Raw genomic sequence first — 20672 nt, forward strand, 5'->3', positions numbered from 1 at the left:
TATCGGGAACTGACACTCGAACTCTTGGCCACCTTTAAGCACAACACTGAGATAACCGAACCTGACGAACAGGGAAAATTTAGCTTCAGGCTCATGGGTCACTCCTAGAGGCCTTCGCTTAACCTATTTAACCAGATGCTAGGTGTTGCCGACGATGACGATCTAGAATCCGAAAGCTATAAAGAGGCATTCACCACAACGCCTGATGTTTTCGACCCTGTGGCCTTCTAGGAATCACTTTCAGGACAGAAACATTATGACGGCAGTTCGTCCAAGGCGTCCAATATCGATGATTACGCTGTTCGATATTTGCACAAGTTGATCTCCGGTACAATCTTTGCCCGGGAAAACCAAGCCACCATGTCACATGCAGATCTCACCGCGTTGTGGAGTATGGCAGTTGGACTAAGAATGAATTTGGGATTCTGGTTCGGAGAATACATCGGCGCTTTTTCCAAGAAAAACTTGTCGATCATCTGTTGTGGAAGCATTGTCACCAGGATTGCGGAGTCAATCGGGGTTTTTAAACCAGAAGACCGCTCTCGTCTCACGATTGTGAATCACCCTGACCCGATTGATCTCAAGAGCCTCCAAAAGATGCTATTCGGAAAACTGGTGAACGGGAAGTGGGTCTGGATGTCTGACTTTGTTACATCTCGGCAGACTGAGAGCCGAAAAAGGAAAAGCGAGCCTACTGTATCAGTGTCGTCGGATTCCGAGCAAGTCGAGAAGCCAAAGGACTTAAACTTTTATAAGAAGTGTGCAAAGCTGACCAGCGAGGATGTAATGGATCGATTCAACGCCCTGTTTGCCAAGAATTTGGCAAACCGCGAGATGATATTCGCCATAGAGGAAAAATATGCATCGCAACAAGGTGAGATCGATATGCTCAAGAGCCTTTGCATTGAGGAGCATGCCAAGGAAAGTCCTTCTGGTTTCTCTGTAAAAAGTCTGGTAAGACAAGTGCCCGAAACACCTACCAGTGCTAATGTTAAGGCTAATACGGCTGCCTCCTCGAAAGAGGAGGGCATTCCTGCCCCTGTGGATAGAGAGATTAACTCTTCTCTCTCCCATCACGCCTGATCTGTACCGATAGTCGATGTCCTAGCATCTGGTAACCTCTAACACCCTCACTCTATCATGTTATGGTCTGCCTGTTTTATTAACAATCTGCTGCCGTGATTCATAACATTGAGGACAATGTTTTATTAATTTTTGGGGGTGGATTGTGTGTGTCACAATTTATTGCGGAAATAACATGATAAATGCTGTTAATTTGTTTGTTTAAATTAGTAATTTGATGTAGAACAAATATCCCTTGAGAATTTTTTCACATGTCCTTGGTAATTATTATTTGTTTCCATATTTTTCTCTCCGCTTGTGTATGCTCCGTCTAGGGAATTGTTCGGTGTTTTGCAGGAATCAAAGAACAGACTGTGCATGCTTTGGTGTAATGGTTGTGTTACTTGCTTGCTTGCACCTCGTGTCCCTAAATTTCAGGAAGTTCTAAGAATTTTGAAATTTTTAATTCCTCTTTCAAAATTAGTAACCATTGCCTTACTGCATTTTCCCCAAAAATAGTGAGAACTTGAGCCTTAAAATGCATCTTTGCTATGCATTAATTTTTATGAGTGGGCCAGCGCTCACTATCTTTAGGGAGAATTTGCCTTGGTGCCCTGTTGAAATGGTGATTGGTTCTGACTTTCATAGGAGGAAAGAGGCATTTAGTTACTCCCTCCGCTACAAAAAAGGCACCTGTTCTTTGCACCCCAATGATTAGGATACCAAATGTTGCCAGTTCGTTGGCACTCATTGCAAGTGCTAACGAAGGCATGAGCATCCTTGAAAAGAGTGGGCCAAAAAAAACCTGATTGGAGAACCTTGGTTGCGGTTCGGCTTGCGCTATGGTGTCCTCCGGCTTCACGGTTATGACAATGGCTTAAAACATCCTGTCCTTCTTGCGATATACGTCTTCGAATGATTTGTCCGCGCACAACCTGAAAAGGTAAGTGTCATCCCAAAAGTAATATTTGACTTCGGAGAAAAACTTCCTTTTTTGATTTGTGGATAGGTTGTGTGGTTTGAGCGAAGTTGCAAGGTAATTAGCTATATCGGCGAACCATGGCGCAGACTGTGCCGCATATAGATGCTCGTCAGGAAACCTTTCAACGATTTCTGCTTCTTCCACGCTGCCCTTGTGATCAATCCTTGACAAATGATCTGCTGCAACATTCTCCGTTCCCTTTTTATCCTTAATTTCCAGATCAAACTCCTAGAGTAATAACAACCATCGGATCAACCTTGGCTTAGCATCTTTCTTCGCGAACAAGTATCGCAACGCTGCGTGGTCTGTGTGTACAATCACCCTGGATAACACCAGGTAAGGCCTGAATTTGTCAAAAGCATACACAACCGCAAGAAGTTCCTTCTCGGTAGTTGTGTAGTTCTGTTGGGCCTCGTCTAACGTCTTGCTTGCATAATAGATGGGCCGAAACTTCTTTTCAATCCTTTGTCCAAGAACAGCTCCCACACAATTTTTGCTTGCGTTGCACATCATTTCAAACGGTTTCTCCCAGTCAGGTCCAGCTAGTATTGTTGAATTGATCAGTTTGCTCTTCAAGAGTTCAAATGCCTGTACACAGCTTGCGGTGAATACAAATTCAGCTTCCTTATGAAGTGGGGCAGACAAGGGTAGTGCAATCTTTGAAAGATCTTTGATAAACCGGCGATAGAACCCTGCATGCCCCAGAAAACTTCGCACATCCTTTACATTGGTGGGCACAGCCAATTTTTCTATCACCTCTACTTTAGCTTTGTCCACTTCCATCCATTTTTCTGAAATTTTATGCCCAAGGACAATTCCTCCTGTGACCATGAAGTGGCATTTCTCCCAATTTAAGACCAAGTTAGTTTCCTTGCATCGCATGAGCACCGCTTCGAGGTTGTTCAAACAGCTGTCGAAGCAGTTCCCATAAACCGAGAAGTTGTCCATGAATATTTCTACTGTTCGCTCCACCATGTCATGAAAAATGGACATCATGCATCGCTGAAAAGTGGCAGGAGCGTTGCACAGACCGAACGACATTCTTCTGTAAGCATAAGTCCCATATGGACACGTGAACGTTGTTTTCTCTTGGTCCTCACAATGAATTGCGATTTGGTTGTATCCTGAATATCCGTCAAGAAAACAGTAGAATGCATAGCCCGCTAAACGCTCTAGCATCTGATCAATGAAGGGCAGCGGAAAATGATCCTTCCTTGTCGCCTCATTGAGCTTCTTGTAATCAACACAAACTCTCCATCCTGTGATTGTTCTTGTGGGCACCAACTCATCTTTCTCATTGAGGACTACTGTCGTTCCTCCCTTCTTTGGCACAACATGAACAGGGCTTGTCCACACACTATCGGATATTGGGTAGATAATTCCAGCATCGAGAAGCTTGATTACTTCTTTACGTACAACCTCCTTCATGTGGGGATTTAATCTGCGTTGCGGTTGGACCGTTGGTTTATGCTCCTTCTCCATCAAGATTCTGTGAACACAGACTGCCGGGCTAATTCCTTTTATGTCATCAATTTTCCACGCGATTGCAGCCTTGTTTCTTCACAAAACCTCCAAGAGTTGCGCCTTTTGATCGGGAGTCAACTTTGAAGATATGATGATTGGACGTCCGCTGGGTGGTTCAAGGAATCCGTACTCGAGATGATCAGGCAGTGGCTTCAATTCTGGTTTAGACACAGGCACAGTTGGTACCTCTGGTGGTTCTTGATGAGTTGGAACAATAGGGTCGAACGGAGGTGCCGGAAGGTTAGGCTCAATGGAACAGCCTGTCCCTGCGCATATGTTCACCTCTTCTCCCAATAAAGTTTCTAATGTGTCCTGTTCCTACAAAGTAGAAAGACTTTGAAAATCATCTAAGAAACAGCATGTGTCATCATTATTATTCGCACGCCTCATAGCCTCATTCATCTTAAAGATAACTTCTTCCCCATTAATTCTTAAAAATAAGCGCCCCTCACCCACGTCTATCAATGCCTTCCCTGTTGCTAAGAATGGTCTTCCTAGGATGATAGGAATATGCAAGTCTTCATCTATGTCCATTATAATAAAATCAATGGGCAAAATGAATTTTCCTACTTTTACTAGCACGTCTTCCACAATCCCCCTAGGGTAGCATACGGAACGATCAGCTAACTGAATAGACATGCGAGTACGTTGGGGTTCTCCTAGTCCAAGTTTTGCATACACAGAATATGGCATGAGATTTATGCTAGCCCCTAAATCACACAGTGCATTTTCAATATTCAGTTTTCCAATAGAACAAGGTATCGAAAAACTCCCTGGATCTTTTAGCTTCTTGGGCAGCTGCTGCTTGTTTTGGAGTATTGACGAACAATCTCTGTTGAGTTGTATCATGGAAATGTTCTCCAGCTTCTTCTTGTTTGATAAGATGTCCTTGAGGAATTTGGCATATGTCGGCATCTGTGCCAGTGCTTCCACGAAAGGAATGTTTATATGTAACTTCCTTAAGGTATCCATCACCTTCGAATTCTGCTCTTCCAACTTCTTGTTGATTAGACGCGTTGGATATGGCACAGGTGGAACATACGGTGGTGGTGGTGGTTTATACGTTCTTTCCTCCTCCTCTTAATCTGGCTCACTTGCTTGGTTAGCCTTCCTTGTTTCTTCATTTCTAGGAACCGCCTGTTCCTGTTCTCCTTTAGCTTCTTTGGACATTCCTGCACACTCAGCGTTCTTATCAGATTTAACCACAGGTTGAGTTTCCTTACCAGACCTTAGCGTGATTGCCATGATGTCGCCTTTAGGATTTGGCTCTGTATTACTCGGAATTATCCCCTTTCCTTTTGATGTGGACGCAACTATTTGGTGAACTTGTGTTTCCAGACTCTTGATTGATGCCTGCGTCTGTTTCATGAACTGCATCATCATTGTTTTCATATCTGGTTCGACATCTTCCTTTTGTGGCACATGTTGCTTATAGTGCTGCTGAGGTTGTCTTTGGTAATGTCCTCCTTGCTGTTGTTGATACCTAGGCTGATCCTGATACTGTGATTGTCCCAGCTGGTCCGGTTGGCCTGTCCATCCAAAATTTGGATGGTTCCTGGTTTCAGAGTTGTACGTGTTAGAATAACGGTTAGGCTGGTTCCTCTGATTGTACCCGGCAACTCGCATTCAGCCCGTGTGCCTTTTCCTTGCTTAACTCCAGGACAGTTGATATTGAAATGAGCTCCTCCACAAAAACCACAACTGTCATTAAATGGCGGTTCATTGAATGGCGGTTCATTGTGAATGGACGAGACATTTATCTTTCCCAGCTGTCGAGTAAGCTGTTCTACTTGGCTTGTCAATTTCGAAATGACATCCTCGTTTCCTGTCCTTTTCCCTTCACTTTTGGACGAGTGCTAGTTGTAACTCGTGCTTACCACTTTCTCTATTAGGTCATATAAAGCTTGTGGCTCTAGATCTTCTGGGTTACCATTCGCGATAGATTCAATCTGGATTTTGTAAACGTTGGTCGCGCCATTGTAAAAATTCTGCATTTGCATCCACATAGGGATACCATGATTTGTCACCCTTCTGAGCAGCTCCTTGTACCTTTCCCATGCTTCAGCCAGCGACTCATCTTCGTCCTGTATGAAGCGTGACACTTCATTTTGTAGCTTGATGGCTTGTCGAGGCGGAAAATACTTCATCAGAAAAGCTCTTGCCATCTCTTCCCAACTCGTGATCGTTCCTGGCTGCAAATTTCGCAGCCAGGTTTTCGCTTTATCCCTCAGGGAAAAAGGAAACAGCTTCAATCTGATCACGTCATCAGAGACACCCCTGTTCGGCCTGAATGTGTTGCACAATGTGATGAATTCTTGAAGATGCCCATTTGGATCTTCCGATTGAAACCCATTAAATTGCACTGAGGCCTGTATCATCTGTATCATGGACCCTTTTACTTCGAACATGTTGTTCCCCTCGTTGGGCAACACGATACACGATGAGTGTCCCTCGGTAGTTGGCCTCGAGTAGTCTCTGATTCTCATAACATGAGGGTTATTGTTTTCTCCTTCTTCTTCTTGGTTCGGTGGAACTGGCTGTTCTGGGCCTTCCCTTCCAGCCATTCTTCTTTCTCTTTGTCTTTCTCTCTGTCTAGCACGTCGAGCTCTCGCTCTGTTTCGTCTACACGTTCTCTCTAATTCGAGGTCGATAGGAAAAATAGGAGGTGCATCTCTACGCGTAAACGGGTAATTAACTTCTTTGTTCCTGCACGCCTTAACACACAGATTAAAAACACCCTGTTTTACAGAAATTTCAGCTATAAATTTGTGGCTCTCAATCCCCGGCAACGGTGCCAAAAACTTGTTGTCCTCAGATAAGACTCTAGCAAGTGCACTAGATACAAGTAATAAAGTGATAAGTGAGTATCGTCTCCACAGGGATTGTGATTCAAATCAATATTAGAAATCGTTGTTAAACAGTGTGTGTCACAACAGTGTCTTCTTTTATCGTTGATTATTTGATGTTGGTTACTTAACAATTCAGGCAGACTGATGAAACAAGAAAATGAGATAACTTTTCAAAGATTTTAGAGAATAGAACAGGCTCGACATAGCCGAACACGGTGAGCTACGTCTTACAACATTCCATGAATACAAGACAATGCCAATGAAGCCAAAGTTTCAGTTTGAAGTGAGTTTGAGTCAACTTTCGTGTGTTCTCAAACTCCTAAGATTTACTAACACCTTTAGCATCCTAAAGATATGTTCTTTCTAGCATTAAGAGCAAAACTGCATTTCTAGATGAGAAAACCCTTGACACAACCTTCTAACTTGTCAGCTTCAAAGTTGGGAGATCAATAGAGATATCGGTGAAGATGAAAGCAGTGTCCTATCATTCCTCTAACACATACATATATGCCTAAGCATGAAAGTTAAACCCTCATTGACCACAACATTGGAAAAATACTAAATATTCATTAAAACATTGTAACACTTACATCACCGGGTCGGCCAGACCGTGCCCGTTCAAAATGGATTACTCACTCATATCGAGCAGTGAGCAGACGATGGTTCTTGATACAGCTTGAGACTCCATGGGAGCTCTCTTCTTTCTTCTATTCTATTTTGCTAAAGAAAAATACTAAAAATCTCCGAACTCCTTAACTTTTCTCTGCTTCACCTATTTAAAGGGAAAGACAGAGGCCAAAATCGGTACAACTTTCGTACCCTTTTTATAAAATAAGTCAACTACCAACTACGATTAAAATAAACTAAAATGATTAAATTTCGATTAACCCTTGAACACTCAAGGGGGGTGATACTTCAAGTCATCTTGCTTCTTTAGGCAATCCCATCGCCACACACTTTCACCTGCCACTCTACCGCTTTCTCTGCCACTGCCACCATGATTTGTCGTTGTCCATCATTGGATAATCCGGCGTTTGACCGCTGGATACAAATAAGGCTCCACTCCTCTTGGCTTTAGCAAAACAAGCTGTTTCCAGCGAGTTTAGCATTTCTCTTTGCTTATCTGCATAAGGACAGTAATTAGCCCTTATTTCTTACCAAATGACATAATAAAACACCCAAATTCCCTTATAAATACTATGTTAAACTTAGTCAATTTCATGCCTAACAATAGCTTAAGATTGAAATGCAGATTTCTCTTAATCTATTTAATTGGAGTTGACTCGGCCTGTACAAGTAAAACGAACGTCTCGCTATATGTGACTTGACATTATCCATAGTCATAAGATTCAGTTCAAGGACGTAGTTGATAAAGGATCGAATTATACTGTAACTAATACGGAAAGGTCAACGATAGAATCAACTTGTCTTCTTATAGCTCTGGGGGAATGATTACGGACTTGCTAATCACATACTTTGTACATTATTCCGTTATGCAAAGATTAAATATAATTCTTTGAAAATTAAATTTAATAGTTGCATACGGCTAGAAGCAATAAGAACCTAATGGGTCACACATAAGACTTGGAACCCAAAAGAGAGACAGATGTTAATTAATTGACGGAAGCCCAACTGAGCCCAATAGGGCCTAGTAACTGTAGGGGTCGATTTTTATGTATAGTAGATACATAAATAATTAATTTGATTTTATCAATTCTAATTAGATTGGGATTATGAATTAAATTAATTAAAGGATAAATAAGTTAGGAGTTTTAATTAGATTACATTACTCTCATTATTATCCAATAAGGTTATTATTATTATCTTTTATATTTAGATATATTAATAGATAATAATTAAGAATTCTATTCCGAATTAAATTCTTATTCAGTAACCTAATTCTATCTAACTAGGGATTAGATACAAGAGATTATAAATACTCCCCTACATGCTATTTTCGAAATACCCTAAGGCAAATCAAGAGAGAGAATTTCGACCCCCTTGCTCAAGGACGAGATTTTCTACCGCTTCCTTCCGTTCAATTGATTTTCATCTCTTTCTCTTTATCCTTGATCTTGTGTTGATTAATTAGAGACAATCTACTTTGGTTTGTTATAATCGGTTGATTCTAGCTTGATCTTCCATTGTTTTTGTTTTGTGCTCGGGAACTCGAAGTAAGAGTTGTGGGCACTTCGTTTGCAACGGTAGATAGAACTTCTGAAAGGTATTTCTTTTATCCCTCTTTATATGAAATAATGATTAACGGATCTTGGGTTAATGGAAATAGGTTAAAATTTTTATATTTCCACTGCTATACGTTTGCCTATTTCCCTTCAGTGGTATCAGAGCCAACGTTAAATCCGTTATTTCATATATGAAAATTTAGAAGTTTTCAATTAGATTGAATAAATATTTATAGTTAGGTTAATTAACAAAACTGTTTTGATTAATTAGTTCTAAAGATAAATAAGTTTTAATTACTTGTTAATTAAAACAGATTATGCATATGTTCCTAATTATATTGGTTGATAATCATTATAACAAAATCTATTAGTTTTATAGTTAGATTGATAAAATCAGTTTTATTAATCCTAAAGATAAAACGGAAATTCTATAATAGCTTTTCCTATTTTCTGAAAATCGTTTTGAAACCGTTTTAAAACTGATATATATATATATATATATATATATATATATATATTTAAACTTAAAAAAATATGAACAGCATCTCGGGTCGCGCCTCGCTGCGCGACCCGGCTGCTGTCGCGCGGCTGCTGCCTCGCGACAGCAACCGCGCGCGGCGCCTGGCCGCCGCTGCCGCAAGGCAGCGGCGGATCAGACGCCTAGGGTTGCTGCCAAATGGCAGCAGCCCACCATCGGGCCCGACCCGAGACCCGCTTATTTTAAAACCGTTTTGAAATTAGTTTTTAAATATATTTATATATATATATATGTTTCAGAAATTAATAGTTTTCTGTTTTGATTATCGAATGAAAAATTTATTTAAAAGTTTGTTTTACCTATTTGTAAATCAAAAGTATTAAATGAATTGAAATCAAAATAATTGGGACATGCATAATGAAGTTTTGTATAGTTGTATTAATCTAAAAGATTAATATAGAAGATACGAAACTATTAGAAGTAAAATTGGATGAAAGTTAATTTAATGCGTTAATGTGATTAACCTAAATATTACATAAAGTATTTATGTAATCAACCAATTAAATTTATTTAATTGAGTCTATGCATGTTTGGAGTTATGGACATATTTGGACCCTCTTTTAGTCTTTTGGTATTTTTGAAATAGGGCCTGCGAGTCCTGCCTTTCTACTATCTATTGTAATTTCTCCTCTCATCTAATTCCCTTCGATTTAATTGAAGTTTTCTTTAGTAGAATAGAAATTAATATGTAATTTCAAGGCGCCATGGAGAAGACGGATGACCTAAAGAGAAATATGTAATAGTTAGTATTTCCCGAGGTTTGGCCTTTTATTCCGTCTCTGGCTCGATGGAATAATTTAGATAATATGTTCATAACACCAATGTATGTGTCTGATGTATGCTAAAGCAAATCAAGACTAAGTTAGATTATGAGACTTAAAATAAAATCCCTCATTAAAAGTTAAGTAAATAAGCAAGTTATTAAAATCGGTTGCCCCTCCCTAATATTATAATTCAGCCGGCAGTACTGAGGGCCTTTGGATCGTTGAGTAAACTCAAGCTCGGGGTCTTATGGTAACACCTGAATTATCGAAAATCATTTTTCATGAATATGGGGTAATACTTAAATTAGATTATGATAATTGGATGAGTAAACTCATGTTTTCATAAACTAATGGGCAATATGGTTGGGATTAATATGAATAGCATATTAGTTACTAATGTGGTTAGTAACCCAATAACCTAGGAATCACATTAAAGATGTGATTGATTACATGAATCTACCTAACAAATGAGACTAGCTTGTTGAGTAAACTCAAGGCGAAATCTTAGGAGTTAGGATCCTAGCTCACTAAAGGATTTGTGAAATTCTTCGAATTAATATGAAGGGCTATTAATTTGGCAAAATAGTGGGAGCAATCTAAAATAAACTAAAAGGCCTATAATTTTAGATTGATATACTTTAAAGCAAATGAATAACATACGTTTACTCTTTCTCACTCTCAGGTTTAATTAATCACTCTTAAAATCATGACTAAAACCAATCTGCAAAAACATTCTTACCGATAACAAATTGAACGGTTCAAACTTCACTGACTGGTTTCGTAACCTCAAAATCGTTTTGAAGTTCGATAAAATAGGGTATGTACTTGATACAACGATACCCCCTATCCCAGCTGATGATGCTCCCATCGAAGAAATTGATGCTTACCAGAAGCACAAAGCTGATGACGATCATGCGGGATGCATCATACTTGCATCGATGACACCGAAGTTACAAAGGCAATATGAGGAAATGGATGCCTATTCCATCATCATGCACCTTAAGGAGCTGTTTGGGAAACAGACTAGGTGCGAACGCTACGAGATATCCAAGTTGCTATATCGTTGCAGGATGCAAGAGGGCACATCTGTGATGACACATTGTGTCAAGATGATTGGCTATATTACCAAACTTTCTAGTATTGGATTTGCGATGGATAACGAACTTTCTTCAATCCCTCCCAGAGAGTTATTCACAGTTCATCATGAACTACTAGATGAATGACTTGCAAACCTCTCTTGAAGAGCTTGCAAACATGCTCAAGTCAATTGAGCCCAATATGAAGAAAGACAAGGCAATACCGGCTCTTGTCATAGAGGGATCAAAGAAGAGGAAGGGGAATTTTCCCAATCCTAAACATCCCAAGAAAGGCAAGGGAGCCATGCCCACTAGAGCTAAGGGAAAGGAATTGAAGAAGCCCAAAGGAGAGTGCCACTTCTGTGGTAAAGACGGGCATTGGAGAAGGAACTGCAAGGAGTACCTAGAATTATTTTTATTTTGTTGTTTTATCAAAAACGCATTATTTTTGTAATTGAACTCACTTAATTAGCCCACAATTAGACCATAATTCACGCTAAAAGATAGGGACAAAATGCCCTTATCACTCATCATAGATCTGTTGTTGCGTGGTAAACTGTTGGTAAAAATAAAAGAGAGGGTAGGTGTTAGGCATGAAATTGACTAAGTTTAATCACAATATTTATACAAGAATTGGGGTGTTTTTATGTTATATTGCAAGAATAAAAGGGTTGATTAATGTTTTTTTATAGATAAGCAAAGATAAAAGCCAAACTCGCTGGAAACAGCTTGTTTCGCAACTGCCAAAGAGGAGTAGAGCCTTTCTATGATCCAGCGGTCAAACGCCGGATATTCTGATGATGGACAGCGACAGATCAGAGGTGGGCGTGGCAGAGGCAGCAGGTGGAAAAGTGTTTCGGTGGCATTTCCTAAAGTAACATGACGACAAGATGTTTCGAACCTTGAGTGTTCAAGGGTCAAAAGGATCCATAATCATTTTCTATTTTGTAGTATAGTTAGTGTTGACTTATTTTCTGTAATATTTTGAGGGTACTTTCGGGTACCAATTTTGGCCCGGTCTTTCTCCTTTAAATAGATGTAGCAAAGGAAAGATGGGGCATGTTCATCATCGGATATTTTTATTTGTTTAGAATAGAAAAGTAACTTTCTATGCGTTAGAGAAGAGCTCCAATGGAGTTTCTGACTGTAGCAAGAACTTCTGATTGCTCACTGCTCGATATCCATTTTGAATAGGCACGGCCAGTCCGGGCCGGGGATATAAGTTTTATAACTCTTTCAATGAATGTTTTGTATTTTTCCAATGATGTGTTGATGAGGATCTTTACTTTTGTGCTTCGGCATATATGCATGTGATAGATGAATGTTAGGACACTACTTGCATCTTCACTGATATCTCTATCAATCTCGCAACCCTCGAAGCAGACATGTTAGATGGTTGTGTCAAGGGTTTTCTTAACAGAAATGCAGCTTTGATCTTAATGCAAGAAAGAAAGTTCCTTTAGGACGCTATTGGCTCTAGTAAATCTTAGGAACTTAAGAACACACGAAAGTTGACTTAAGTGGGCATTAAAGCTGATACTTTGACTTCATTGGTATTGTCACAATTTCGTTGGAGTGTTGTATGGACTTGCATTCGGTAGTGCCTAACCTGTTCTATCCTTTAAATTGTCTCCTATTTGTCATATCCTTCATAGTTTTAGCACTCTATTGTAATAACTGTCCACACTCAAACAATCACTCCTACTAAGAAGATACCTTTACACACACACTCTGTTCAGCAACGATTTTCTCATATCATTTTGATCTCAATCCCTATGGATACGATACTTCACTTATCACTTTATTACTTGTATTTAGTACACTTGCTAGAGTCACATCTGAGGACAACAAGTTTTTGGCGCCGTTGCTGGGGATTGAAAGCAACAAAATTTATCTGAAATTTCTGTGAAACAGGGTGTTTTTTAATTTGTTTGCTAGCAAGAAACTCATGCTGAGGAAGAAGTCAATACCGAGCAGGAACAACCTACTGATGTTGAGCAACATCAGAGAGAACGTGTAGATGAAACAGAGCGGGAGCTCGACGTGCAAGGCAAAGAGAACGACAAAGAGAGAGAAGAATGGCTGGAAGGGTACCACCCGAACAACCAGTTCAACCAAACCAAGAATAAGAAGGAGAGAATAATAACCCTACTGTTATACGAATCAGAGATTATTCGAGGCCGACCATAGAGGGACATTCATCGTGTATCGTGTTACCCAACGAGGGGAACAACATGTTCGAGGTGAAGGGGTCCATGATACAGATGATCCAGGCCTCAGTACAATTTAATGGATTTCAATCTGAAGATCCAAATGGGCATATTCAAGAATTCATCACTTTGTGCAACACATTCAGATCAAACAGAGGCGTTTCTGACGACGTAATCAGACTAAAGCTGTTTCCTTTTTCCCTAAGGGATAAAGCAAAGAACTGGCTAAGAAATTTACAGCCAGGGACAATCACAAGTTGGGAAGAAATGGCACGAGCTTTTCTGATGAAATATTTCCCACCTCGACAAGCCATAAAACTAAGAAATGAAGTGTCGCGGTTTGTGCAAGAAGAGGATGAGTCGCTAGTAGAAGCCTGTGAAAGATACAAAGAGCTATTGAGAAGGGTACCAAATCATGGTATCCCTATGTGGATGCAAGTGCAGAATTTCTATAATGGTGTGACAAACATCTATAAAATCCAGATTGAATCCATATCCAACGGTAACCCAGAAGATCTTGAGCCACATGCTTTGTATGACCTTATTGAGAAGGTAGTAAGCACAAGTTACAACTGGCACTCCGCCGGAAGTGAAGGGAAGAAGATGGGAAATGATGATGTTGTGTCAAAATTGACAAGTCAGGTGGAACAGCTTGCTAGACAGCTGGGCAAGATAAATGTGTCTTCGATTCAGAATGAACCACCATTCAATGACATTTGCGATTTTTGTGGAGGTCTTCATTTCAGTATCAACTGTCCCGGAGTTAAGCAGGGAAAGGGCGCACAGGCAGAATGTGATTACGCAGGATATAATCAGAGGAATCCACCTAACCCGTATTCCAACACGTATAATCCTGCCACAAGTAACCATCCGAATTTTGGATGGACAGGCCAGCCGAACCAGCAGGAACAACCGAGATATCAACAACAGCAGGGAGGACACTACCAAAGGCAACCTTAACAGCATTATAAACAACCTGTGCCACCAAAAGAAGAGATAGATCCAGATATGAAAACAATGATGATGCAGTTCATGAAACAGACACAAGCATCAATAAAAAGTCTGGAAACACAGGTTCACCAGTTGGCTGCATCTACGTCAAAAGGAAAAGGAATAATGCCGAGCAACACAGAGCCAAATCCAAAGGGCGATGTCATGGCAATCACCCTGAGGTCAGGTAAGCAAACTCAACCCATTATTTCGACTGATGAAAATGTTGAATGCACAGGAATGTCCAAAGAAGTTGAAAGGGAGCAGGAACAGACTGTTCCCAGTGAAGAAGAAAGCAGGAAGACAACCTGTACTAATAAGCAGGATCAAGGGGAAAACGAAAAGATGTATAAGCCACCAGCGCCGTATGTTCCACCTGTGCCATATCCAACGCGATTGATCAACAAAAAGCTGGAAGAACAGAATTCTAAAGTATTGGATACCTTAAGGAAGTTGCACATCAACATTCCTTTTGTAGAAGCGTTGGCACAGATGCCTACATACACCAAATTCCTCAAAGACATCCTGTCTAACAAAAAGAAGCTGGAAAACATTTCCATGATCCAACTCAACAGAGATTGTTCGTCAATACTCCAAAACAAGCAGCAGCTACCATAGAAGCTAAAAGATCCAGGGAGTTTTTCTATTCCTTGTTCAATTGGAAGGCTAAATATAGAAAACGCACTATGTAACCTAGGAGCTAGCATAAATCTGATGCCTTATTCTGTATATGCTAAACTTGGATTAGGAGAACCCTAACCTACTCGTATGTCCATTTAGTTGGCCGATCGATCAGTATGTTACCCTAGGGGGGTAGTGGAAGACATGCTAGTCAAAGTAGGAAAATTCATTTTGCTCATTGATTTCATTATAATGGACATTGATGAAGACTTGCATGTTCCTATTATCCTAGGTAGACCATTTTTAGCCACGGGTAGAGCATTGATAGACGTAGGAGAGGGACAATTATTCTTAAGGATTAATGGGGAAGAAGTCATTTTCAAAATGAACGAGGCAATGAGACGTGCAAACAATAATGATGACACATGTTGTTTCTTGGATGATTTTCAAAGTCTTTCTACTTTGCAGGAACAGGACCCTCTAGAGACTTTATTGGGAGAAGAGGTGAACATATACGAAGGAACAGGCTGTTCCATTGAATCCAACCTACCGACACCTCTGTTCGATCCTACTGTTCCTACTCATCAAGAACCACCGGAGATACCAACTGTGCCGGTGTCTAAACCCGAATTGAAACCGTTGCCTGCACACCTCGAGTATGCTTTCCTTGAACCACCCAGCGGAAGTCCAGTCATCATATCCTCAAAGTTAACTCCGGATCAGAAGGCGCAACTCATGGCCGTTTTGCGAAGGAACAAGGATGCAATCGCATGGAAAATTGATGACATAAAAGGTATCAGTCCAACAGTCTGTGTCCATAGAATCTTGATGGAAACGGAGCACAAGCCATCTGTCCAGCCGCAACGCAGACTAAATCCGCACATGAAGGAGGTTGTGCGAAAGGAGGTGATCAAGCTTCTTGATGCCGGTATTATTTACCCGATCTCTGACAGTGTGTTGACCAGCCCCGTTCACGTTGTGCCAAAGAAGGGAGGAAAAATCGTAGTCCTCAACGAGAAAGACGAGTTAGTGCCCACAAGAACAATAACTGGATGGCGAGTCTGTGTAGATTACAGAAAGCTCAACGAAGCCACAAGGAAGGATCATTTCCCTTTGCCCTTCATTGATCAGATGTTAGAGCGGTTCGCATGATATGCCTTCTATTGTTTCCTCGACGGTTATTCATGATACAACCAGATCGCAATCCATAGTGAGGATCAAGAGAAGACAACGTTCACATGTCCATATGGGACTTATGCTTACAGACGAATGCTGTTCGGACTGTGCAATGCTCCAGCCACTTTCCAAAGATGTATGATGTCCATTTTTCATGACATGGTGGAGCGGATCGTGGAAATATTCATGGATGACTTCTCGGTTTATAGAAACTCATTTGATAGCTGTCTAAACAACCTTGAAGCCGTGCTTGTGCGATGCAAGGAGACCCACTTGGTATTGAATTGGGAGAAATGCCACTTCATGGTTACGGGCGGAATTGTTCTCGGGCACAAAATCTCAGAAAAAGGGATGTAAGTGGACAGAGCGAAGGTGGAAGTAATAGAAAAGTTGGTTGTTCCTGCCAATGTAAAAGATGTGCGAAGTTTTCTGGGACACGCAGGGTTTTATCGCAGGTTTATCAAAGATTTTTCCAAGATTGCGCTACCCCTGTCCGCATTACTTCATAAGGAAGCGGCATTTTCTTTTGACGCAAGCTGTTTGAAGGCGTTTGAACTTTTAAAGAGCAAGCTGATCAACTCGCCCATACTGGCAGGACCCGACTGGGAGCAACCTTTTGAGATGATGTGCGACGCGAGTGATACTTGTGTGGGAGCCGTTCTTGGACAAAGGATAGAGAAAAAGTTTAGGCCAATTTACTATACGAGCAAGACGTTAAACGAGGCCCAGCAGAATTACACCACTACAGAGAAGGAGCTTCTTGCAGTTATGTATGCCTTCGACAAATTTCGACCTTACTTGGTGTTATCCAAAGTAGTTGTGCACACAGAACACGCTGCGTTGCGATACTTGTTCATAAAAAAGGATGCTAAGCCTAGGTTAATCCGCTGGCTATTGTTGCTTCAAGAGTTTGATCTCGAAATTAAGGATAAAAAGGGAACGGAAAATGTCGCTGCTGATCATTTGTCAAGAATCTCTCACCAAGGCAGCCAGGAACAACCAGAAATCCTGGAAAAATTTCCAGACGAACATCTATATGCCGCACAGCCTGCGCCATGGTTTGCCGATATTGCTAACTACCTAGATTTTATGGGTCCATTCCCTACATCTTGTGGGAATAAACATATCTTAGTGGCTGTAGATTATGTGAGCAAGTGGGTTGAAGCAATGGCTAGTCCCACCAATGACGCCCGTGTGGTTGTAAAATTCCTGAAAAGGTTGTTCGCCAGATTCGGTGTTCCACGAGCGGTCATTAGTGATCAAGGAACCCACTTTTGCAATGCCAAATTTGAAAAGCTAATGGGCAAGCTTGGAGTCTCTCACAGAATTGCCACACCTTACCATCCACAAACAAGTGGACAGGTGGAGATTTCCAATCGGGAAATCAAAAGAATTTTAGAAAAAAAACAGTTGGCAGTTCTAGGAGAGACTGGGCAAACAAGCTTGACGATGCTCTTTGGGCATACAGGACTGCCTATAAAACACCGATTGGCATGTCTCCGTTTAGATTGTTATACGGCAAATCTTGTCATCTGCTGGTTGAAATGGAACACAGGGCTTTTTGGGCATTAACATTTTTAAATTTTGAGCAACAGGCTATTGGAGATCAGCGAAAACTTCAACTCTGTGAAATGGAAGAGTTCAGGCTGTTCTCGTACGAGAATGCAATAAACTACAAAGAGAAGACCAAGCAGTGGCACGATAAAAAGATCCAGGAAAAAGTCTTTCACGAATGACAAAATGTCCTTTTGTACAATTCAAGGCTGAGACTTTTTCCAGGAAAGTTAAAGTCACGATGGTCAGGACCATTCACAGTAAACAGGGTGTTCGAGCATGGAGCTGTGGAGATTTTCAAAAATGGTGATGCTCCTTTCAAAGTGAACGGGCAGCGTCTCAAACCGTATCTTGAGAATGACCACAAGAGGAAGATTGACACTGTTCACTTCCAGGACCCTCCTCACTATTAATCAGAAACACAGGGTGTTCGCTGCAAACACCAATTGCAGCAGGAAAGTACCCCTCCAAACAAGTTTTTTATTATTATTTTAATATCCCTCAGCATGTGTTAAGTCATTATCCTGATAACAATTACATTGTCTCATTTTTGCTTTGACTATGCATTCAAGTAAAATCGATATATTCACAAGGAAAGATATAAAACTTCTACCCTTGTCAATAAGAGTGAAGTTTTAAGTTTTGCTTGTGTAATCTTTGAGAGGGATGTGGAGCTAATCGTAAGAGTTTTTGGGGGGGAAGAATAAATTCAAAATAATTTTTTTAGAAGGATAAGGGACACGTCAAATCCACTGTCATTAGGCGGAAATTTCAGCCTAATCGTCCCCTCGGTAGAATACAAAGTAGAGAGTGTGCCGTAAATGCAAGCTTTATGGTACCCTCGCGTCTTTTCGCCTGGAGTAATCATCCATCAATATGACTTAGTCCATGTGGCAGATTAGGAGACGGTCTTTAGGGCGGTAGCTCAAGAGATCTGTCTCCTCCTTTCTACTTAAAGTACGCAGACTGCTGGGTACCCTAATTAGTCTTTACGCACATCTCTCTCACCTTTACCAAGACTTTTATTTCTCTCATATACGGTTGCGAAGGCACCTATTTAGTTTGATTTATAGATGAGAACTCGCGGGTCGGGGAAACACGTAAAAATCGAGGGCTCGATAAAGAAAGAAAAGGCAAAAGGCAAGATGACGGAACCAAGCACTGTCGCTTTCATTCCGGATGAAAAGCTAGTGAAAAAACTTTCCCAGTTCAAAGATGCTGAGGTGCATAAGTACTACGAAGATCTGGCTAAACTTGAATTCGAGCCCATACGAACAGTTTGTTGGGACACCCTGAAGTGGCTAAGGCTTGACGAACGCGTGCGCACGCTCATTGAGGCAGGCCATTTCGGCTGCTTCTTTGAGATGAAGGAACCGGCATACAAAGAACTGACGCTAGAGTTCCTGGCTACTTTCAAGCACAATACTGAGATCACTGATCCTGAAGAAGAGGGGAAGTTCAGTTTCAGGCTTATGGGTCACACTCAGAGGCCTTCGCTCAACTTATTTAACCAAATGTTAGGCACTACAGACGATGATGACTTGGAATCCGAGAGCTACAAAGAAGCATTCACCAAGACCCCTGATGTTTTTGACCCTACTGCCTTCTGGAATTCTCTTACAGGTCAGCAACAGTATGATGGGAGCGTGTCCAAGGCGTCAAATATCGATGACTATGCTGTTCGTTATTTGCACAAGCTGGTATCTGGCACAATCTTTGCTCGAGAAAATCAAGCCACTATGCCGCATGCAGACCTTACAGCCCTGTGGAGTATGGCAATCGGGCCCAGAATGAATCTAGGTTACTGGTTTGGGGAGTACATCAGTGCTTTTTGTAAGAAGAACTCTTCGCTCATCTGCTGCGGGAGCATTGTCACTAGAATTGCTGAATCTATCGGAGTTTTTAAGCCTGAGGACCACTCTCGGCTCACTATTGTGAACCACCCAGACCAGATTGATCTCAAGAGTCTGCAGAAAATGTTGTTTGGTAAGATGATAAATGGAAAGTGGGTTTGGATGTCAGACTTTGTTGCATCAAGGAAAGTTGAAAGCCGGAAGAGGAAAAGTGAACCAACTGTGTCGGTCTCATCGGACTCTGAACAGGTCGAGCTGCCAAAGGATCTGAATTTCTATAAGAAATGTGCAAAGCTTTCGAGCGAGGACATCCTTGACAAGTTCAATGCCCTGTTTGCTCAAAACCAAGCCAACCGTGAGATGATATTTGCACTAGAGCAGAAGTATGAGTCGCAACAGGGATCGATAGACATGCTCAAAACCATATGTATTGAGGAGCATGGCAAGGAGAGTCCATCCGGTTATTCCGTCAAGAGTCTGGTATGAAAAACACCTGAAACACCTGCTAATGCTAATGCTAATGCTTCCTCGAAAGGGGAGGGCATTCCTGCCACTACGGATAGAGAGGTTAACTCCTCTCTTTCCCAGCCCGCCTGATCTTTCACCTTTGTCACTGTCCTAGCATTTGGTAACATCTAACACCCTTACTCTTTCAAATTATGCACTCTGCCTATGTTATTCTGCTATTATTGTCTATCTTTTGCTGCCATCCTGATAACATTGAGGACAATGTTCCATTTTAATTTGGGGGTGGGGAGTTACACATCACAGTATATGCAGAAATAACACGATAAATGTTTATTCAGGTTGTTAATTTAATTGATTTGGTGTATAGCAAATATCCCCTTGATAATCTTTGATATCCTTTGTAAATCTGTTTATTGATATCTAGTCCTTGTTTATTAAATCTTTTCTCCATGTTTCTCATCTCCATGATTATTCATTCTCTATTCGATTGTTTTGTGTTTGCGGGAATCACTGTACAGACTGTGCGTTTTATGATGGATTTGACTAGTTTTATCTGTTTGAATTTTGTCTCCCCGAGTCTGGAAGTTCCGAAAATTTTGAAATTTTTAAATCTTCTTTCACAATTAGTAACCCTTGTCTAAATGCATTTCCCCAAAAATAGTGAGAACTCGAGCCTGCAAATGCATGTAAATTATGCATTAATCTTTTCTGAGTGGGCCAGCACTCACTATCTTTAGGGAGAATTTGCCTTGGTTTGCCCTGTTGAAATGGAGATTCTTTTTTACAATCATAGGAGGAAAAAGGCAATTAGATTCCCCTTCC

This window comes from Euphorbia lathyris, chromosome 1, assembly GCF_963576675.1.
Source record: "Euphorbia lathyris chromosome 1, ddEupLath1.1, whole genome shotgun sequence".
Taxonomy (NCBI): Eukaryota; Viridiplantae; Streptophyta; class Magnoliopsida; order Malpighiales; family Euphorbiaceae; genus Euphorbia; species Euphorbia lathyris.